Source organism: Camelus ferus, chromosome 2, assembly GCF_009834535.1.
Source record: "Camelus ferus isolate YT-003-E chromosome 2, BCGSAC_Cfer_1.0, whole genome shotgun sequence".
Classification (NCBI taxonomy): domain Eukaryota; kingdom Metazoa; phylum Chordata; class Mammalia; order Artiodactyla; family Camelidae; genus Camelus; species Camelus ferus.
The window spans coordinates 51410618-51434915 of NC_045697.1; positions in this window are offsets into that span (position 1 = coordinate 51410618).

The following is a 24298-nucleotide window of genomic DNA, read 5'->3' on the forward strand; positions in this document are numbered from 1 at the left end:
TGTGTAGCTTTCTGAATATACGATGTACTTAACAATATTTATGTTAAAAAATAGTGGGGAGAGTATTTTGGGGTTGTCAGGTACCCAAGCCACCGGGTTTAGGGCATTTAAATAATAAAGACAGATGTTGATTGCTGGTTTCTGGTGAAAATGTCACCTCTAGGTAGGAAATTTATCTGGAGATAGCTGACAACTGTCCCTAAGGCTTGAGATACTGTTTGATTGTTATGGGGAGAAATGTTTTTGAGAATATCATTTTAAAAATATACTCTATCATAGCTCTAGGGGAATGTGTCCCACGTTCCATCAGGGAAGGGGTCATAAAAATTGAACTAGCAATCTGTTTCTTAGTTGTCAAATACTTGTACACTTGGGGATGGATGCCTGGGTCATGGAAAGAGAAATTCATCAAAGGTGAGCTATGAGAATGTTTTAAAAAGTGGGCCAGCAATGGTACAAGTAAGTCTGATGGAAGAAAGAATGGAAGTGACAGTAGCAATTACAGAATTGATTGGAGACTATAATTCAAGGAGAAAATGACCCTTGACCCCTCCAGGACTCAGTGGGACAGGAAGGTGTTAGGGATTTGATATCTCAGAACTTAATATTCAAACACAGCTAGGATTCTTACCTATATACTTGCTTGTTCCTACAACTTCCTCCTCCCCACCCTGGCCCTCCTCCTACAAGTGACATGGGGAAACAGGGAGCATATTCTACTTACTATTTTAATTGTCATCCTATCTTGATTGTTCTCTAAACTGAAATGATTTCAGGAAATAGGTTTATATTTTAAATTAAAATAGCCAGAGTGTAGAAGGTGGACTTCATTTAAAATATGTATGTGTCAGTATAAGTATAGGTGTATTTAGTCCTATCTTGTGGCAATGTTCAATTTACACATAGATAATAAGCAACTAATTTATATAGAGCATTGTCCTAAGTGTTGAGTAGGGTACCAGGAAGCTAAGACCCAGCCTCAGCTCCCAAGAAATTTAGTGAGAGAACGGATAAACTATTCATCTGCTTCTAAGTTCTCAGTTCGGCGGTTTGTGTGATGAATTATTCAAGTTAGGCTAGCTGCCATAAAAATTAAACAACTCCCAAACTGAACAGTTTACATGTCGTTTGTTGCAGGTCAGTGGGGATGGAAGGATTTAGTCCACACAGTAATTTAGGGCCCTAGATTCCTTATTATCCATGCTGCTATATCATGTAGGGTCTTGGAGTCCTCCATTGGATTCTCTGCATTTGGACTTCAGTTAGGGGACCAGGCCTGGAAGATTTCTTTTTAGGCTCTAGGCCTGGAAGTGGTGAATGTCATCACTTCTGTTACATTCTAATGACCCACTGACTAAAAGGAGATCTGAGAATTTCAGTGTTTCTGCGTTCACAGAGGAAAACACAGTGGAGTCTGATGACATATAGCATTGTCTGTGCTTTTCCTAATTTCTGGGAGCTTGAACTGGATTTGCTCATCGGTCATTAAATTTCCCACCTTTTAGTAGGAAATAGAATCATGGAAGACAATGAACACTTATCAGTTGCCTATTATATACATACATGATCTCAATTAGCCCTCAAACAGTCAACTGCAATAGGTATGGTTGTAGATTACCTACTTAATTGCTGAGGTGGGGAGAAGTCAGGGAGCTTGCTTGAGGACACTTCCAAAGATTGGTGGAGTTAAGTATAGACCCACGTCTCTTTCCAAGGCATTTGCTCTTTTGTTTTTCTTCCCTGAAGTGGGAAGTTCAGCTCAGGATGAACAAGTATTTGTTGAATGAGTGAAAAGATAAAAGAATTAAGTTATGCAAAAGACAAAAGTAAGAAATTTAGAAAAAAATTCAAGAAACATTTATGGGGTGTAATAATGAAAAAAAAAAAAAGACAGTATAAGTAAATATGTGTGCTTAGAATGAAAAGAAATAGGTACTCAGCACTCAGCTGTAGTCCTACCCTAAAGCTAGAGAGCAGTGGTTGCTTCTTTTGTTTTTGAACCATCCATTCACTCAACAACTATTTGATGAGATCCAACCATGTGTACATCAAAGATACAGGAATAAAGAAGACGTAGTTCTTTCCCTCGTGAAGCAAGCTTGCACACACAAGGGATATGAATAACCACTGTCATACAGCTTTCGTTGGATTTGGGCAGCCCTTTCTCTTCAAAAAGTGCTGCAATTGTATCTGCTGAATTGTAGCTTTCTTCTCTCCAGGCAGAGGAAGAACTCCTTCTTATAAAGTAGGGATTTGAGAATTCTTTCTGTTGGGGAAGTACAATGATAAGGAAGTTGCTTCTTATTACTGGAGCCTTCCAACCAGTCTGCTTTTCTAGAAATTGTTGAATGGCTTCTCCCAGACACAGAGGGGAGCTCAACATGTAACTGTAGTATGCAAAAACTTTTTTGGAGCAGTGTGGTTATTAGGTTCTTAAAGGTTGAAAAGTTAACGTCTTTTCAGCTCTGCCAAATCAGCATCCATCATGCTTGTGTTCGTCCTTCTCAACAAAATGTGGTGACTTTGCACTTCCTAAATTGATTTGTGGTAGAAAGATCTTTAAATCTGGGGATATGAAGAGGAAATGTCAGTTTCTGGGCAAGACTTTTTCACTAACTCTTCAGCTAGTATGTCCCTGAGTGAAAACTATGTAAGTAAAATACACCATTATAAAAGAATCATGATTGTTTATTTTAAAAATAAGATTCTAATTGTAATTTTAACACATACTGAGGTCCTAAGGGAATCTACAATTATTTTAAGTCAGATTAAGCTCAGTATATTCAATAGCCAATGTAGACAATCCTTGATATTTATCATCTCTTTCTGAAGTTCTCTGGTATGTCAGTTTGGAAGAGCACCTTCCTCCTGTCAAAGTGTTAATCAGATGTATTTAATTTTTCTGTCATTAGAAAAATTATTAAATCACATCAATACTTCTTATGTTTTTCCAGAATTACTCACTTTGGTCTTTTTATATGGTTAAATTAATTTTTATTTTTCAATCATTCAACCAATTACCATCCAGCATTTCCTTTGTATCAGGCCCTGTACTAGGGGCTTAGGAACCATCTATGAACCAATTGGAAAAGTCCCTTGCCCTTCACTTTGATTCTAGCAGAGAGATAGACCATAAACAATACGAGTAACAAATGACGTGGTTTACATTTTTAGGGTAGGCCTCCTTAAGAAGGTTACTTTAGAGCAAACGCTTGAAGGATATGAGGGAGTAACCCAGCATGTATCTTGAGGTAGAGGCTTCCAGGCAGCAGGAGCATTATTTGAGGAGCACTGAAGAGGTGAGTGCCTGGAGCAGAGAGGCAAGGGAGATGCACTCAGAGTGCTGAAGTGGGCCAGATGGTAGGGGCTGTGTGGGCCGTTGTAAAGATCTTGGGTTTTATTCTGAAAAAACAAGGAACTTTTGCAGGTTTTTTACCACAGTGGGAACACAGTCTTCATCTCAGTTATACTCTGTTCGCAATTCCTTTGCTGTTGGACATTTTTGTACTATTTATAATGATGTTATTTGTAGTCTCTAACCATGGGTAAATTCAAATTTTTATCTGGTATCTGTTGCCTACAGAATGTAAAATCAAATACTGCTAAAGCTTAGTTATCTAAACAAAGAATTCTCTAATTGTGGATTCCAGGTGGTCAGGGGATTTCTGCATTCCGATTGGCTGACTGCTTGTGGCCCAGTCAGTCCAGGTGTCAGCCTGGATGTACATTTCCAGGGGGCAGATTTTAGTAACCAATCTTACAGTGAGGTAATAGTTGCATATTTTATGCTTTATAACTTACCTGATTCTATTTCTTCAAGATGCATCTCTGAACATTTACAGTTTAGTAAACTTCCCCAGGTGAAGCATTTTTGCTATATACAATAGCTCCCTTACATGTTAGAGAATATGAGAAAGCTTATACTTTATAGTGTGCACACACTGCCCTTCTGTGATTGAAGTGTGAGACTTTTCGCATGCCATAGTAGAGTATTCTATATTTTCCAGTTAGGTTCGAGAGTGTTTTGAGATCGTGCCCCAGGCCCATGGTCTGGAGAGGTCATTGTCCAGGTTGCCCGACTTGCCCCAGGGTAAGGACTGGGTAGTTGTGTGCGTGAACTCATGGATGATGTGCTTCTGACTTCAAGCACTGGGTCCATCTGAGGGGAGAAGTATTATTTAATATACTTCTGTTTGCACATAAAGAGTTGAATGATTGGGTATTGGACTAGTTGTTAGCTACTTCTAGTAATGGAAATGATTTTATTTTGGCAACTGGTGAGGTAAAGTAGTGTAGGGAGGAAAAAGTCCCTGGCTGGGTCTGAAAATTAAACTGACAAAGACAGATTAACAGGAGAAAAGCATACAACTTTTATTACATTTTTATATGTGCATGGGGCTTCACAAGAGAATTAGGTAACAAGAACAGGAAGCTTTTATACCTTTTAGACAAAGAGACAATATTGATTTTAGGTGAATAAATAAAGAAGTTGCAGTAAATATATACAATGGAATACTACTCAGTCATAAAGGGAATGAAATATGCTATTTGCAACAGCTTGGATGGACCTGGAGGGCATTATGCTAAGTGAAATAAGTCAGACAGGAAAGACAAGTACTCTATGATCTCACTTATACGTGGGGTAAAAAGAATAAACTCATAGATACAGAGAACAGATTAGTGGTTGCCATGGGTAGGAGAAATGGGTAAAGGGAGTCAAATGGTAAAACAAAAAAAAAATTAAGTTGATGTAAAACAGGCATAGAAATTTTGAATCATGTTCAAAACGTTGACTTTATATATATGTACATATGTGTTTCCATATGCTAATGTAGATAGCATAGGTGTATATGTAGTATATATACACACTGATGCATATCTTATTTCTAAAATAATGGAAATAAATAAATTCTAGATCTTTAAGATGAAACCAAATATTAGCATATTAGAAATTTGCATTAAAATTTTAAAAGTAAAAACCAAAAAAAGAGAAATAAAGGGGTAAATCAGAAAAGAAAACTCTTTAATACATTTCATGAGACATATTTGAAACCGTATCATTTCTGTGAAACAAAATTAGGATGTTGTGTAGAGAAACAGAGACAGACATAAGCTTATACCAAGAAGAGAGACAGAGAAACACAGGTTAGGGAGGATTTCAATTTCATTAATAATAAGATAGCTCAGTGCATCAGTTAGGGTTCTCCAGGGAAACACACACACACACACACACACACACACACACATTATTAAATGTTACGTTATTTTGAGTAATTGGCTCAAGCAATTGTGAGGGTTGGCAAGTCTGAAATAAGAAAAGCAGGCTGGCAGACTGGAAACTCATGCAGGCGTTGATATTAGAGTCTTGAGGCAGAATTTCTTCTTCCCTGAGAAATCTCAGGTTTTGCTCTTAAGGCCTTTAAGTGATTAGATGAGGACAATCTACCTTATCAAGGACAATTGATAAGTTTAAGTTGACTTAAAATCAACTGATGATAGATGTTAACCACGTCTACAAAATGCCTTCACAGCAACACCTGATTAGTGTTTTATAAATTAACTGGGTACTGTAGCCTGGCCAACTTGATACATAAGACATTCATTCAGTCTGACCAAATATTCTATAGAACACAATAAAATATGATGGTTAAAATACAGATACTCTTTTCTTACACACATCACAATGACAATAAGATAATAAGAAATTTCTAGGCAAAATTTTAAAAGAAAATGCAGCACAAAAGATGCATGAAAAACACTAAGCAACAAAAACAGTTTTGCCCTGAGGACTAGCTGCCAATTCTAGCAAACCTGAGCTTTCCTTTTGAGGCCTCATAGATGAGAAAACAGGAGCCAAGGCCAAGTCACCTCCCCACGTGAGCAACTCTTCAGAGAACCTGTCCGTTCTAGGCTGGGTCTCCAAAGGGAGCTACTCTCAGGGTTAAAGTGTACCTGAACCCAACTGCTCCAACTTCATGGACAGTGGATAAGGGCTCTCTGATGCTGAGTGGAGCAAGATAGAAAAGAGGAAAGGGGAAAAAATCATCCTGTAAAAGTTGTGGTTATAAAAGAGTCTCCATACAGATTTGTCAGCTTCATACAGTTTCATATAGAAGCCTTTTGAGAGTTGAATAAGATTTATCTGAGTTTGATCATAATTGCATATAAAGAGTTTAAGCAATCTATAAAACTCTTAGAAGATAACATAGGAGAATAAGTTCATTATCTTTCTTTCTTTTCTTTTTGTTTTTTTGGTCCCGAATGCATTTTTATTTTCAACACTCGGGCCTTTCTCTTTTGTGTCAGCTCTCTTAGAAAACACCTAACCATTACTTGTTGGAGTCAGTAATTTAAATTGTGTACTCTTCTCAAACCAATTTCTGTCAGAGTTAAATTGCTTCCTTCAGCCCAAGAGAAAGAATGCTTTAGTATACAACTATTTTGAGACTCAAAACAATTTTTTTTGAAATGTGAAATATCATTAGCAAATGAAAGACAGCATAACCATGATCATTAACAGTCTTACTTTAATTAGCTATTAATTATATTTCCTGTTTTATACTATATTGAAGAATTACAGCTAATTATAACAATCATCGTCATGATTGTTCTTCATTTTCACTCAAAGCTTGAATATTGAAAGAATTATTAAAATGCCTTCTTAATTTCTTTGCCAATTTATAGACATCATGACTCATATTTAAAAGTTCACTCCTTTTGTTTATGAAATTTAGGTTCCACTGAGATAGTTCACCTGTCTGAAACTTCCAAACCAGTGAAGCACCACTCTCAGCTGGAACTTAGCATTCTCCTCATTTTCCTTTTAGTAAGTTTATGATCTTGATGGAGGGAAAGATTTCCTAAACAAGTTTTGGATAAATTGATGAACACTCTGGACCTTCTTCCCTAGATTCCTAAATTTTGTTTACAATAACAGGGAGTTTATGGACTCCATGTTAAAAACTACTGAAGTAGCTATCTCAGAATGAGGGCACTAAACAGGAGCCTCCAATGATAAGATATTAAAACTAAAATATATCAGTCCGGATAGGTTAGAGGATGTCTCAGTAACAAATCCTAAAATTTCAATGGCTTAAGACCGTGAAATTTGTTTTTTACACACACTACATTTTCATTGTGAGCCGGCTGGAGGGCTCTAATTCAGGTCACCCCAACTCTGGGATCAAAGCTGGAACAGCAGTTAGAATGTGGAACGTTGCAAGTTGCTCCCAGGGCTCTCAGCAGTAATTTAGCATCCTTCCTAAAAGTGACATACATCACTTCTGCTCACAACTCTCTTATCAGAGCTAGTTATTTGACCCCACCCAAGCAAAATGGGGCTGGGAAGTACAGTCCTACCATGGACCTGGAAGGGGGAGAGCCAGAAACACTGCAGGGCCAGCACTGCTGACTGCCAGATGGGACCACGCCTGCCTCCACTAGGAGGTGATTATGCATCATCTGATACCTTACTTCTTCCTACATGCAGTGCCTCTAACATCCTTCTCCACCTTCTAACACAGTGTCTTTCTTCCTATGAAGGGGATATGTAAAACAATTTTTAAAAAATCATCGTAACTATGCATTGATATAAAAGTCACAGATGAATTTCACATTAAAACCTAATTCTTACTCAGTTGTATTTGGTGATAGTATCAGATGGCCAGTCAGGACATTGAGTGTTCAATAACTGACCAGAGAAGTCTGCTTGACGGCAGGAAGGAAAGGTATGGAGGTTAGTTACAGACTGTACCAGTTGGTGGCTAGTATGCTCTGGTTCAGTTCTTGTCTACAGCTAGTATACATTCTGATTTGGTGAATATCTCCATTCTGATGTACTTTTCACACCATGTCTGTTATAAATACTTTGAATATCATCATTAGTTAGTATAAATAAATGAATTAAATTAATGAATTCAGGAGAAAAGACAGGTCACCAGGGCCTTATGAAGATACATATAAAACATGTAAGAAGTCAGAGGGATTATGAAAGTTTTACTTTCTTATGTCTATAAAATTGAGGTGAGTCAAGAACACAGTTGGAATTTGGTCAATTAGGATAGAAGGCCCAACTGAGGCTGAACGTATGCACTCCTGGTTGCCCTGGCATCAGGGCCTCCTTCCCATGCTAACAGTACTATAATATAGGTGAAGTAATAATTGGAGATAGAGAAATATGTGTTCAAGTCAGCTCCTGAGTAAGTTAGGGGAGGGGTTTGCTAAAGGCAAATGATAAAGTTATGAAAAGGAAAGAATTTCAATTAAAAACTGAAAAAAAAAAGAAAATTAATTTGAGCCTAAGCTTGAAAGCTTCTGGGCTTAACACTGCACATAATGATGTTTCTTCCCTGACTTTGGCTGAAGGCAGGGTAGATAGTAAATCATGTGATTGTATATCTACATTATCTCTTCCATCATAGCCTAGAAAAAGCACTGAACTGGGAAACTGTGACCTACATAAATTGACTTGGATTGGAGCCATCTGCTGTGTGGATTACTCTGCCTGCTCTTACTCTTACCCACAAAGTTCTCATTTGCCTAGAATGGTCAAGAGGGAGTCAGAACAAGCTTGCCCGTATTTTCTGTTGATTTAGTTTACTTTGTTTTTAATGTTGTCCTTAGTTATGTCTTATTCTTGCCAAATACAACTTCAAATTTTGAAAAAAAGAATTTTTTTGTTAAAGAGGCATATCTGGGGATGACATACTCTAATTTCCTTTGGTGGGTTGCCTAGAGTTCCTGTAAAAACCTAAGGAAAGTAGTGAGAGAAGCCTCAGTTAGCTCATTATACAGGCCTTAGGCCAGAGGAACAGAAGCAATCCTTTTGAATATCCATGTGGTTCAACCCTCTCACCAGGACTAAGGGCTCCATCAAAGCGCCAATACAGCGAGATGATTTCAGTTCCTTGTCCTCTGTGCCCGTATCACTTCCCAGGCACCTAGCAGGACTGAAGTTACGATGTTCATGCATTTGGCACTATTGATTTCATTGACCCACTTCCTCCATAAAAAGTATTAAAAATCATACTTTATGACTGTATTGGTATAAAGATAGATATTATATTTTAAAATATTTTTGACCTATAAGTTTATTTTTCTTCTGCTTTTAAAAGACATTGAAACATTTTTGTGAGCGTCTAAACCTATCGTGGACCCTAGGCAAGGAGTTACTACTGGGTCTAATGGGTAAGTTGGTCATGAACCACTAGGGGTCGCTGTGGTTATGGAAGGAGGTTGAGGGTTCAAGAATTCTGGTCTCAGCCAACTGTGATCTGATAATTATTAATAGTTTAAGCTGAGAATAGTCTAAAGAAAGGATCAAGCCTCCATAACTTGTTTAAAAAAATGAGTCTTCTAACAACTGTGTAGGAAAGTAAGTTCTTTGTTTGCGGTGTTCATCTTTTATCCCAGTTTCTTTTTATGCAGTGGCTCCAATGCATTTGCCTTTTGCTAAAGTATAACCACATATAAGTGGTCAAGGGTTAAATAGGAAAACTTTGCAAAGCAACACATAAGCCAGAGACTTTTCTTACCTTCACTACTGCAGTGTGGAATATTTTAATTGACTAATTGACAGTTTGAATCCCTTATATATGCTCTCTGTGTGTGGTGCTAGGGTCATGGTGAACAAAACAGCCATGCTTCTTGATCTTGGAGTATGTAGTTGTGGGTGGGGGACAGGTGTGGAGAGTAGGAAAGAGATGGGTGACCAAACGATTATAATATAGAATGTTATACTTTATCAAAGGAGAAAGTGATGGTTCTCAGAAAGCTTATAGGAAGGGCACTTACCACAGATTCGCAAGGCACAGGGGCAAATAAGCTTATCCAGATGAAGTGAAACCAGAATTGAGGACTATAGGGTAAGTAGGAGTTAGCAAATGATGAGAAGAAAGAGGAGGAGAAAGAAGAAGGGGAGGAGGAGGAGAAGGAAGGGAGGATGAGAAGATCTCAAGCAGCCAGAAGAGAGCTTAAAGGGCAGGTGGGAGGCAAGTAGGGGGACAGGGGAGAAACTGGGTACGTTAGAGGAAGTACAAAGAATTTCGTATGGATGGAGCATAGAGTGCTTTGAGGAAGAAGAGAAAAAGTGAGAGAGAGTTGGGCAGAAGCCGCAGAGGCTGGGTCTCAAAGTCCATGATGAGAGTTTGAGCTGTAGTATAAGAGCAACAGGGAGCCAGGAAGAGTTTTAAGCAGTGGAGTGACATGTTTGTGTTTGCATTTAAGAAAGACCATCCTGATTATAGGATAGATTAGAAAGAGACAAGAGCATATGTGGAAGGAGAGGGAGAGATGACAGTCCATTAATCCAGGCAAAGAAGATGGTGATGACTTGAGCTACACTAATGGCCAGTGGCTATGTAGAAGAACTCTCAGCTGTATCTGAGAGGTATTGATTTGGGAACTCTCAGCGACAGAACTTGTGACAGACTGGCAATGGAAACTGAGAGGCTAATTATACCCGGTTGGGGCTAGTACAGTATATTCATGGTACCATTCAACAAAAGGGAAGGAATAGGAGGAGAATTGAAATAAAAATCACAGGGAAGATCCTCTTCGCAGATTAATACTAAATTCAGCCTATTCATACCCAGGTGTGATAATCCTATAAAAGTGATGCCCAATTTGGCCTCTGTTATGACCACTTTCATAGAAACACCACGTTGTATAGACAGTTACCCTCTCTTCTTGTCTTCCTCCTCTTCCTTTTACCCTATAACTGTACATATTTTTGCCCCAATTCCCCTCTCTTTCTAGAAGGAACAGCTGTAGAATGACAAACTCGTGTTTCGACTGTTTCAGCAGGAGACTCAGGCAGGCCCAGCAGCCTCTGGCAGCACCTTGCTTTGGCTATTGGATGAGAGCCGTAGGCAAGAATGTGCTGTAGTTTATTTAGGCATCACTTGATTTTTGAATTGGCCAGGGAACACCATTGCCTTAGCAATTCTCAGAGAAAGGCAGATTGTTACTAAATTTTCACCATTCAACCCCTGAAGCTGTCAAACTTGCCTCAATCTGGACTAGCGATGATTCCATCTCTTAGGTTAAATTGTGGGAAAAGAATCCTGGAGTGATGAGTGGGTGGGTGGAAGTTTAAGGTGCGAATACTATTGTATGCTTTCTCTCAAGATGGTGTTCTTCTCTGAAAAAGATTTTTGTTTCTTTTTGTTTTTTTTGTTTCTTCTCTTCCTTCTTCCTCATTTCTCCTCCTCCTCCTCCCCTTCCTCCTCCTCCTTCTCCTTCAACACATACTCTCCATCTCCTCTAACTGTAAAGTCTTGCAATCCACAGATGTTAGCCTGGCAAGTGTAATTAAGGCAGTCAGAAAAATGAAACAGCAGAGTGTTCAATGTGCCAGATACTGAAGCACGAATTTTAAAGTAAACAGTACTTTCCCAGTGCCCTGGTGAACAGTGAAAATGTTTTACTCTCTATCCTCCATTTTTTTGGGGGGGGTGGGGGTGGTTGTTATAAAATGGTTGGGTAGGTAAGACAGGTTGGACTGAAGAAAAGGGAAGAAGAATTGCAAAGACGTTTTTCTGTAGAACAACTGAGGTCTTTGTATTGTATCTTGTGTTCGGTTTGGTTTTCATGGGTCCAAGCTTAAATACATAAGAACTAGGTGCCAAAAGCATTGAAAAGTCATTTGGAATACCGTTAGGAACTGTACATGACCTCATGGGAGGAATGTTGCTCAGTGGAGACAAGTGGGAAACTTGCATAGATGTGGGGGGCTGACACCTTGTTCACTTTCCAGGGGAGGGTTGGTGGAAGGGGCTGGGCAGCAGGCTAAATGCTGGTAAAATGTTCTGAAGGGCAAACCTTACATGGCCTGAGCATTTGGAATTTTTTGTTGGCTTCTTTCTGTTGCCTCATTTTCCAGCTGCTTCTCGGGCATAGGAAAGCTCTCTTCACTTCTTGGTAGGCTGTTAATTCCTTAATATGTAGGCCTTTGTCTTATTGACTAAGTCCAAGCCAAAGGTGAGCACACGAGAAATTTATGGTCTCACAGTTCTGTGAAGATTGGAGTTATGCTGCCACAAGCCAAAGAACTACAAGAAGCTGGGAGAGAGGCCTGGAACAGACCCTTCTCTAGCACCTTCGGAGGGAGTGTGGCCCTGCTGACACCTTGCTCTCAAACTTATAGCTTCCAGAACTGTGGGACAATAAATTTCTGTTATTTAAGCCATTCATTTTGGGGTATTTTGTTATGACAGCCCTAGGAGACTAGTACACCATCTAAATACTTTAACAAAGTGAGGACCAGAATCTGTGCTTCAAGTGCCTTCTTTCTGTGTCTCTTTTGCAGACTCTTTTTCTGTAGCATGAACGTAACTAGCTCACAGATGGAGTCTGTTTGCAGTATCAGCACCAATGGATTTATTTCTGTGTCCTTTCTGCATTGTTGAGGTGAGCTTTGCTGAGTTATGTGAATCTAAGTGTTTCAAAATGGACCATGAGTTCTGGATGAATATGTCCTTTATTTTTGATAGTTCTTAAAAAGATTTGAAAAAAAATACTTTTACATTTTTAGATGGATTTCAAGGAAAATTAAACATTTTATACATTTAAATAGAATGTATTAAATTAGAATGAGTGAAATTGGGCAACCTCAGGTAAGTCAATTACCTCTCTGAATCATGTTTATATTTAAAAATGGTGGTAACAGCAGTTTCCTGCTTACATCAAAGGGTTGCTTAAAAAAAAAAATTAACTGAAGAGTTTGAAAGCCCTTTATGAACTGTAAAATACTATACACTCTCACTGATATTAATGAACTATATGATTTCTGCTTTATTTATGATTTGCACTCTGCATTCTTTTAAAATGAATTTGAGGCATCTCTTAATGAAATACACAAACTCTAGGATGATTGAGGTAGAAAATAAAATCATCCTCCTCTGGAAACCTTTTCCTGACTCTTCCCATCTCCTGACTGGTTCGATGCACCTCATGTGTTTTCCCACAAGACACCATGCAAACAAGTCTCTTCGCGCTTACTTTGCTGCATTATAACCATTGGTTTGATTTAGGGACTTGTTGATTAGACTAGAGTTCACTGATGGCAGAAGACTTTCTCTGAGACACTTTATCTCACTAATTTCTAGCATAGTACCTAGAATGCTTTCAAATAAGTGAACAAATTATTTCAGCAAATATTTATCAAGTGCTTCCCATGTGCCAGGCACTTTGTTAAGTGCTGGAGATCCAATGACAACCCAAAATTGATAAGATTCCATTGTAATTGGAGATTACAGTCTGGTAAGGGAGATAGATATGAATCAAATAGTTAAACAAATAAAAATACAACCTTGTTAAGTGCTGCACACATGCATATTTTATCCATTAGTTCCTTTCCAGTCCGACTTCTCAGCACTTGAGCAGAAGAAATTTATGACTTGGCACTCAAAATTATTGCAGTTTCAGAACATGACGAATTATTGAATTCCATAAATAATAACCATAGCTATCACATATTAAGCCCTTTATTATGGGTGAGGCACTATGCTAAACATGTTAAAAGGATTATCGCATTAAGATCTCATTGAATCCTCATGAAAATCCTATCAGTTATAGACTATTATTGTAGGGAAATGAATTTATAATTATGGTCTGCAGACCAAACTGAGAATTAGAACCATCCCTGTAAAAGTGTAGTTAGGCATAGATTGGGGAATTGGTTTTCATGTATGCCTCAGATTAAGCTCTGAACAAACACCCAGGGTTGTCTGGGAATTGACCTACAACTTGCCTTTCTCCACAGAGGGAATTAAAAAGTAGGAATCTTCTTAGAGCTGGTGAGACTTCACTACAAATCAGTAGTATCACTGGCATCTGTGTATTCCCGTGATCACTCTGGGAGGCCTGGGAAACTCCCTCCACCTGAGGATTTACTACACGTTTCCTCCCTTCCCTCCCTCCCTTCTTCCTTCCTCTCTCCCTCCCTCCCTCCTTCTTCCTTCCTTCCTTCCTTCCTTTCTTCCTCCTTCCATCTTTCCTTCCTTCCTTCCTCCTTCCCTCTCTATCTCTTTTTCTTTTTCCACCATTTACTCACTCCACACATTTATCCCCATTTTTCTGATGGGAAAGTTGGGACCCGGCTTCTATTGTAGGGACAGTAAGAGATAAATCTAGAGGTATGATAGGATTTGCCTAAATTCAGTTAGGAAAAATAAAGAAAGCTCTGTTTTCATACATATGGGAATACATGGCTCATAGAGACTAGAAAAAATATACAAGTTTATAATTTCAGCTATCTAAAAGGAAGCACTCAAGTTTGTCAAATGATACACTTTAGGCCTTTAATTATAGAAGAAATTGTTTGGAATTTTATTATCATTCATATATTCACTCATTCACACATGGAAGTGAAAATGTTCCATAGAACATTATCCTTACTCTGGAGGAAAATGAATTGAATATAGAAGCAGGAAGGAGGTGGCATTTGATCTGGTCCCTTTAGTTTGAGTAGGAAGTCATGGAACTGAGAGAGATAGGGAGAGGTATACACTAGATAAAAATGCAGACGCGTACAATAGCTTGGAAGTATTACTGGGCATGTAGGGAAAGAGCCAAGAGTTGAGTATGCTTGTCATAGAGGATGCTGGGAGAGGGACGGTGGTGAGAGACTGCCTGGGGAGGCCAAATCATGGAACTCCTTATAGGCAATGATAGGAGTTCAGATATTATTTTTATAAAATATAAAATATGAGGTTAATGAAGACATTTGGAACAGGGAAAAGACATAAACAGGTTGATGTTTTCAAACAGTAGCTGTGGAGATAGGAAAAATGTATAGCTTTGAGAGAAGCATCTTTTCAAGATAAATTTAGGGGATAGAATCTATGGGATCTGATGGCAAAAGTAACTTAGGTGAGAGAAAGGATTAGAACTGTGCTTCCCAATAGGACAACCATGTGTTACTATCTAAATTTAAATTAATTAACATTAAATGCAGTAAAAATTCATTTCCTCAGTCAGACTAGCCACATTTCAAGCCCTCTAAAGCTACAAGTGGTTAGTACTACCATATTGGACAGCACAGACACAGAACATTTCCATCATCAAAGAAAGTTCCATTGGACAGCACTGGACTAGAATTACTCTGTTTTAAATGTGAACAGTTAATGATGGTGGCAATTATCAAATTAGGGAATGTAAGAAAAAAGAGAAAGCTTGAAAGAAAAAGAAAAGAACTTAACATTTGGACACAGTGAGTTTGAAATGGTGTCAGGAAGTCAGCTGAAGATGTCAAGCATGATGTTGGAAGTTAGGTCTGATGCTCAGGAGAGAGGCAAGAGTTAGACATTTCAGAGTCTTCACTTTATAAATACTAGCTGAAGACATGGAAATGTGTATGAGAAGAGGGCCAGGAATGCCCCATAAGTCTCCCCCTACTTAAAGGGGACCAGAGGAGTAGTGGTACAGTGTAAAAAGTGACCCAAGGAGGCGCAATCTGAAAAGCCAGAGAAGAATTCTGAGAGAATGCTAATCCTAAAGTCAATAATGACACATCAGGCAGAGATATCCAAAGTCTTAGAGCATACACATAGGATTGGTTCCAAAAAACTCCTTTGGCTTTAGAGGTTAGAAAGTCATTCGTACTCTTGCTTGGAGAGGTTTCAGTGGGTGGTGGTAAAAGAAGCTTAGTTGCAGCAAAGCTGGGATGCAGTTGCTGTGTGTTGGCGAGCAGGGGGTGTAAGAAAGCGCTCTCTCCTTTGTGAAGTTTGGCTAGGAGAGTGACAAAGGTTACTAGCTTGAGGGACAAGAAAAAATAAGAGAACGTTTTTATTTTTTAGAAAATGTGAAACTTAAGTTTTCTTTACCTGCAAGGAAGGAGTGGGTGGAGTGGAAAAGACTTAAATGAGCTTGGAGTGAAGGTATAATTACTGGGCCAAGAGTCAGAGATAGTGGAAGAAAAGGAGGGTGAGCCTTGGAAAGGGAAAAAGTTGCTTTTGTTTCTCAGAGCCAGGATGGAAGGAGAGAATGATTAATATTTGAGGGTGGAGGTAGAGAAATTTGGAACTGTTATAAAATATCTTAGTTTTATAACATAATGTTTTCAACTATGATTTATAGACAATACAAAATGTTATATATATTGGTAATGTTGAACCTTGATAAAATCCAAAAGCATGTCACCAGCATTGAGCTTAATTCATATGATTTTGCAATGTGGAAAGCTAGTGAAGTCTAAATGAACAATATTCCAGACTGCAATAACTTGATGATACATCCATTAGGCTGGCTCTTCATATTCAGTGTCTTAACTGGACCTCTGTAGAGCAGGTTATTAATCAGCTCAGTGGCTGAGTGAGATCTAAGGAGGACAAAAATCAATCAGTCTACACTAGGGCATATCATAATTAAGCTGCAGAATAATAATAATAAAAAAACTAATGGAGATGAAATAAAAGAAGACAAAAGAAACCCCAAAATAGAAGAAAACCTAAAAAATTAATGGGGATGATAAACCATTATCTATAAAGATAGGAATTTAGGTTAGATTGGCAACAGACATCTCAGTGGCAACAACAGAGGATGGAAGAAAGGAAAATAAAGTATCTTTAAAGAAAACAGAGTTGGCAGTCTACTACATCCAACTAAACTATGATATAAGGGCAAATGTAAAATGAAGATATTTAACAGTAATCTTGAAAGAATTTACTAGTTACTCATTCACATTGAAAAACAATTACTCAAGTTTTATAGGAATAAAAATGTTGAAACTAGACAAAGGAACGAGAAGCAAGAAGCTATGTGACAAAAAGCAATTGGTGAACATGGGAATATCTAAATAATCACTAACTATAAAATAATAAAGGTAATATCGATTATTTTGAAGATAAAAAACAAGTAGGAATAAAATTCTAGACAATAATGTATAAAATAGGAAGAATGTGATTAGAATGAAAAATTCTGAAGATCTTTTGTTAGTCAGGGAGAAGAAAGATAAATTGTTTTAGATTTTAAGTCAAATTATGCATGCATAAATTATAAGGGTAACCACTAAAATCATAGAAATATAACAAATAAATTCAAATAATTCAGAATCTGTAAACAAAAAAGATAAAAGAAAACTTAAGCCAAGCAGAATAGAAAAAGAATTGTACAGAATTTTTCACACTGTGCTCTTTTTCATTTTAATTTAAAAAATTTCCTTTTGCAGATACTATCTACTATATATAAAATAGATAAACAACAAGGTCCTACTGTATAGCACAGGGAATTATGTTCAATATCTTATAATAGCCTATAAAGAAAAAGAGTATGAAAAAGAATATATATATATATATATATATAACTGAATCACTATGCTGTACACTAGAAATTAACACAACATTGTAAACTGACTATACTTCAATAAAATTAATTTTTTAAAAAAGAAAAAAATTTCTTACTATCAGTTATGAATGATTTTGAGTGCTCAGCCTATACCAGCAATTATCAACTACAAAATATAATTGAATTAAGATGCTATTTATAATATCACTCAAAATGAATAAATTTCTAGGAACCAACCTAAAAAAGAAAGCCAGTATCTTTGTGGAGAAATATTTAAAACTCTATTAAAAACATACAAGAAGTTTTGAATAAATGGAGAGGCCAATCTATTATATTAAAGATGCCAATTTTCCTCAAATGAATCTATAAATACAATACAATTCCAGTCAAAATTCCATCTATATTTTTGAAGAACTTGAAAAATTATTTCTAAAATTTGTCTGGGAAAATAAAAGTCCATGAATAGCTAAGCCACAATTGAAAAAGAAAAGAAAAGAAAAAAAAAAGTTTACTATATCAGATATTAAAACACTTGACATTTATGTGGTTTAAAAACCACACAATTGCTTATGAAACAGACAAATAGGTTAGTGAGATAAAATAAAGACTCAGAAATTAAACTGTACATGTTGGGAACTTATACAGTTGACAGAGAAATTAACATATTAGAAAATGAAAGAAGAGATTATTTTGGTTGCATTGGGAAAATGTTCACTCTTGAAGAGAAATTTGGATCCCTACTTTACACTGTACAGAGGCAATTCTGCATGAATTAAAGACATCATTGTGAAAGTTAAATCTTATAAATCTAACAGACAAAAATATTCATAGAAAAATATCAACAACACGAACGAAAAAAAAGAGACAAGAAGTCCGGTGAAAAAATGGGTTAAAAATATGTAAAGGCAATGTGGAGAGGGAAGTCTGAATGGCTACAAATTCATACAAAAAGAGTCCTCAAATGCTGCATTCAGAAATTAAATTAAATTAAGGGGGAGGTATAGCTCAGTGGTAGAGTATGTGCCTAGCATGCACAAGGTCCTGGGTTCAATCCCCAGGACTGTCATCAAAAATAAATAAACAAACAAACAAACCTAATTACCTCCCCCCTCAAAAAAAAAGAAAAAAAGAGAAATTAAGTTAAAACAACAGTGAGAGGCCATGTTAAAGCTATCAGAACACAAACATTAGAAATATTCCACATACAAAGTGTCGGTCAGGATACATAGTGGTAGATGCCGTTATGTTCTCCTGTGGATCTGTGAAGTGGCATGTTCATTGTTGCTATGCCCTATGGCCTAGCTGGTTCTTGGGTGTTTATCCCAGAGAATTTCTTGTATGTATCTATGAAGATACATATAAGTAATTATAAAATATGAAATTATGTGTGTTGGAAGTAATGAAAGTATAAAATATTTGAAGAGAGGAGAAAGGAAGGCAAGTTGGTCAAATGCTGGTAACCTTGTTATCCTCTCTTTTGGATTTGAGTCTCGATGGAAGCCCATAAAACCATCTGGATAGGTATGCGGGGAATCACAAAATGTCTGGATTATTTGTGCAGGTCTTTTTTTTTTTTTTCAAATGCAAAGCCTTACTTTTTTAGCTTGAGCCATATCTAACATAGTGAGAGAAGAAAAGAAACAGAAATGAACCAGAGGTACTGTGCCTGGTTCCACAGTACAGAAGATAAGAAGGCAATTTATGTACATGAATTAAATGAAATGAATTGAATGAAACATTTACGTACATGAAATGAATTTATGAAGGGACTGGAGACAGGGGCTCAGGATAGATAAAGAGGCAGCAACTTGTGGGGATTTCCTGAGAACAAACCAATTAGCTGCATTGACTGACTTCAGGAGTGGGTGTCTGTATGATGTTCCGTAGGGCTCAGAGTGACCAGCACATTTCAGAAGATACCCTAAAATGCCGAGGGGCCAAAACATATCCAGCCATGTTACAAACTCAGGTACCAAGAAAAGGCATAAAAACCTACAGGTGAGGAACATAAGCCCTCTTTCCTCCGATGGATATAATACCATTATTTCCCTCATATTTTCAGACAACATATTAGAGAGGAGAGAGAGGAAGAGGAGATATTCTAAAAAGGTGGAAAACTTACCCCAAAGAGAATTCACCTGAAAGAAATAGTTAAAGAGGAAGAGATGGAGATGCTTTTAATTGGCATGGGCCATTAGATCAGTTTTAAAGTAAGAAGAAGCTGCATTTCCCCCCTATATACCTGAATGTGAAGTTTGTGGCATGTCCTTACTACCTTGCCTTATGCATTTTCATTGCACCAAATTAAGTATGTGATTCAGGCAATTCTTTTTCACACTTGATCTAAACAGATGGAAAGCCTGTGGAGAAAATTATAGGATGATTCAGAGCAGGAAACACACTTTCACAAGGAAACAAGAATCATGAGGCCATGGTATTCCTGTGTAATGGGTTCACCCACAGTCTATTAAACAGAGGTCTTTGTGGAATAAAAGCAGCTTCCATAATAAATCTTAATAGTTTTGACAAGCTGAGAAGCTTGAGTCGGCCTCTCTCAGATGATTTCAGGGCTCCAGCAGAGCAGGGGACCCCTTGGCCTCACCTTTTTTTTTCTTTTATTAAATCTCCCTACAGATGCTATCCTTTGCTTTTCAATTCTAGGTTAAAGCTTTTAATTTCCTTTAAAATGCATGCAACGTGACTCAGTATTGATTTAAGGCAATTTTCTCCAAACTTTTTTTGTCATCAGATCCTCTTTTAGTTATTTCTCCCTCCTGTATTTTGATCAGTAGTGTCTACCAACAGATAATTTATTATAAAATACTTGTTTCTAATTCTTAATTAATCAAAGATATGGAACAGTTCAGACTAGAACTTCTGGTCCACATCTAGAGCTAGCTGTCACCACTTCACCGCCTTGGTGTATTTCAGGCTGAAGTTACCCCCACCACACTCATTTATCATTTCCTTGGCCTCCCAAAGGGGGACAGAGGGAACCAAAAAGCTAGTACAGTGCAGTTAGTGAGAAAGGACATGATTAGTTATTGAATCAGGTCACATCCTAGCTTTGTTTTTCACTGAGGCAGGACACTAAACTGAGTCTCATTCATTTAAAGGAGATAATAGAGCTTCCTAAACAGTTTTGGTGAAATTTAGTTGGTTCAACATACATAAAAGTTCCTTGTATTTCATTGAGTTGGTCAGTTATTCTAATTTCAGGATCTTTTTTTTTGTATACATACATTTATTGAAGTATATCCAGTTTACAATGTTGTCTCAATTTCTGGTGTACAGCATGATGCTTCAATCATACATGAACATACATATAATCATTTTCATATTCTTTTTCACTGTAAGTTACTATAAGATATTGAATATTGTTCCCTGTGCTATACAGTATAAACTTGTTGTTTAATTTTATATATATTAGTATCTGCAAATCTCAAACTCCCAATTTATCTCTTCCCCTCTTCCCTCTCTGGTAGCTGTAAGTTTGGTTTCTATGTCTGTGAGTCTGTTTCTATGTTGTAAATAAGTTTGTTGTCTTTTTTTTTAGATTCCACATATAAGTGATATCATATGGTATTTTTTTTTCTCTTTCTGGCTTACTTCACTTAGAATGACATTCTCCAGGTCCATCCATGTTGCTGCCAATGACAATTACTTTATTATTTTTTATGGCTAAGTAGTATCCCATTATATAAATATACCACAACTTCTTTATCCAGTCATCTGTCAATGGACATTTAGGTTGTTTCCATGTCTTGGCTATTGTGAATAGTGCTTCTATGAACACTGAGGTACAGGTATCTTTTTGAATTAAGGTTCCCTCTGGATATATGCCCAGGAGTGGGATTGCTGGATCATATGCTAAGTCTACTTTTAGTCTTTTGAGGAATCTCCATACTGTATTCCATTCCCACCAACAGGGTAGAAGAGTTCCCTTTTCTCCACACCCTCTCCAGCATTTATCATTTGTGGACTTTGGAATGATGGCCATTCTGACTAGTGTGAGTTGATACCTCATTGTAGTTTTGATTTGCATTTCTCTGATAATTAGCAATATTGAACATTTTTTCATATGTCTATTGGCCATTTGTATATCTTCTTTGGAGAATTGCTTGTTTAGGTCTTCTGCTCATTTTTAGATTGGGTTATTTGTTTTTTTCTTATTAAGTTGTATGAGCTGTTTACATATTCTGGAAATCAAGCCCTAGTCAGTCTCATCTTTTGCAAATATTTTCTCCCATTCCGTAGGTTGTCTTTTTGTTTTGCTCATGGTTTCCTTTGCTGTGCAAAAGCTTCTAAGTTTAATTAGGTCCCATTTGTTTATTTTTGCTTTTATTTCTATTGCCTGGGTAGACTGCCCTAGGAGAACATTGCTGAGATTTATATAAGATAATACTTTGCCTAGAAATTGTTTATAAGAAAGTTATCTAATATATGGAAACATTTATGTGCATAGGCCTATTTAGCATGGTATTATTTATATATAAGTATAAATAAAATAAGAAAAAGAGAAAGAAGCAAAGATATAATTAGCTCTTCTTGATTGATAACATTTGACCCTGCTTTCCAAGTCTCCAAGTTTGACAATTATCAGTCTATGAAGCAAGGATTCACCCACAAATTTGGAAAAATATTTTTGGAGTAGGTATTTTCTCCTGAAGATCTCATACTTCTTCCTTGTGTGTCCCCATTATATGTCTATATCTGTCTATATCTTCTGGGCTAAATTCTGACTATGTACCAGACACCCACATGGGAAACAATGTAGAATCGCTGTTTGTTGACTGTTAAGCCCGGGAATAGAAAGATACTGAGTAATAAATTGCCCTCTCTCTTTTTCTCCTCTTCATCTCCATTTCTCTCTCTCTCTCTCTCTCTCTCTCTCCCCGCCCCGCCACCCCCTTCCTTCTCAAATACACACAATCAAGAAAGCCTCACCAGGCCCTTTATTCTTGTCCTTATGTTCCCTGTGCTCTGTCTGTACCATCCTACACTTACAGTTTTCTCTTGCCTTATGTACAAGCTAAAGGATCTTTGAACTTCATTTCCAGTACCCCTTATTTCTGACACCCATTTTCTTGGTGTGCTGGGCATCAAAGGGCAGGAAACTCAGTCCTAAATCAGAGGATTTCTTACTCAGAACTGGAATCTCCCTGTGGCAAGAACAAAAGGATGGGGAAAAATGGGAACTGGGGATGGGAGAATAGTCCCTATCAGCCTTTGGCATCTGTCCACCGCTGGGGTCCTTCTGATTCACTGACTCTAAGCAGTTCCGTTAACCTTGCAGCTTCAATGGAATACTTGGCAGTGTCTAACACACCTTTTTGGTTTCTTTAAATTTACAGTTCATTATCTTTGAACTCTTTTACAACTTTTTAATTTGCAAAAAACTGATGGTGATGAAAATTATTTCTGTTTGTAGAAATGCAAATATATTTTGTCCAATAAAGAAGAAACGAATTCTGTTCTATGGAGGTTGCAAGCATTGCATCTTCTAGTAAATTAACTTCAGCATTCCTAATTGTCTGTGTGTTCATACTCTGAATTCTCCATTGACCAGCTTCTTTAAAGTCTCATTGGTTCTTTCATTAATTAATAACTTAAATAAAACTCTTTGATACATGTTCATTTAAATTTAACTGAAGGTCATAATTTTAATCTTAAAACATTATTCTTTTTCAGTTTCTTAAGTTTCACTGAGACATCAACTAGATTCCCCTGACAAAACCAGATGGACAGCATTGCAGGAGTGTACCTCGTGACCAGATTAAACCCACACATGAGCAGATTAAGTCCCATTTTGGCTCTAGAGTGACCCAAGTGTCAACAGAATGTGAATTTTACTGACTCTCTGTTTCTCTAGGTTTTTTTCCTTTTCGATTGATATTGTATTTTGGTTTTGGTTTTGATTTGAACAAGGCCATTAAGTCACCCCCTTTTATAGTGGCAACAGTGGCTGGGAGTTTGATTTTATGGTTTAACTATTTGGAAACCTCTATATAGGAACAATAGATAATCATTCACTGTTAAGTGACAGACAATAGAGAATTTGATTTTTTTTTTTTGTTTGTCTACTAATCTGTTTTGAACTTAGATCAAAACCTTTAATTTTCTCCTTATTTTTCATAGCAAGATAATTATTTGCATAGGTTCAGTAAGAATCTGTCTTTTTTTACCCAGGATATAAATGAACAAGTTGAGTGTATAATCAAGGCTTTACCTGCAGTGTCATACTGGACAATGATTCTATTCTCATTTAATTACACATGACTAGTCACTTTAAGGAACAAAGGTTGTCTTTACTATAGGGCCAAAGCCTACACAGTTCTTCCAGTAAAACTGGTCTAATAATCTGGCTTAAAGGGTCCTAGGACATCAGATGGTAGGGAAGATCACTTCTCAGGTCATCAATCTTACTAAATTTGGGGGGACATCAAAAAGAGAAGAATTTCACAAACTTATAGATACCTCAGTTGAAATACAATTAGTTAACATTCTTGCAGCACTGGTTATAAATAGCCAGACCAAACTTGATGAGACCAATCTTATTTTGTAATCAAGAACAGTATTTCAAATTATTATGATCACAGGTGAGGGATAGTTCAGGAAATATTATGGAAGACTTTGAAATGGGCAAGAAGAGACTTGGTGTCTCTCTCTCTCTTTTTTTTTTTTTTTTTTTTTTTGGTTTCCTTTTAATAGAAGATATCTGCCTAATGTACCGTTCTAGGTTATCTGATTCTATGGGTCTGTGCCTTTTCTTGCCTTTGAACTCTTTTACAACACTTAGTTGTAGAAAACTGATGATGATTCCTGTTCAAAATGCAAATAAATTTTGTCAGTGAAGATACAATTGATTTTACTCCATGCATCTATTAACACATTAATTTTGGATTCCTGATGGCCTCTGTGTCTATTTGAATTATCTTTTTTTTTTTCTTTTAAAAATTTTTTTGAATTCTCTTTTGAAGTAGTTTTTAAATGTATTATTGGTTCTCTTATTAAT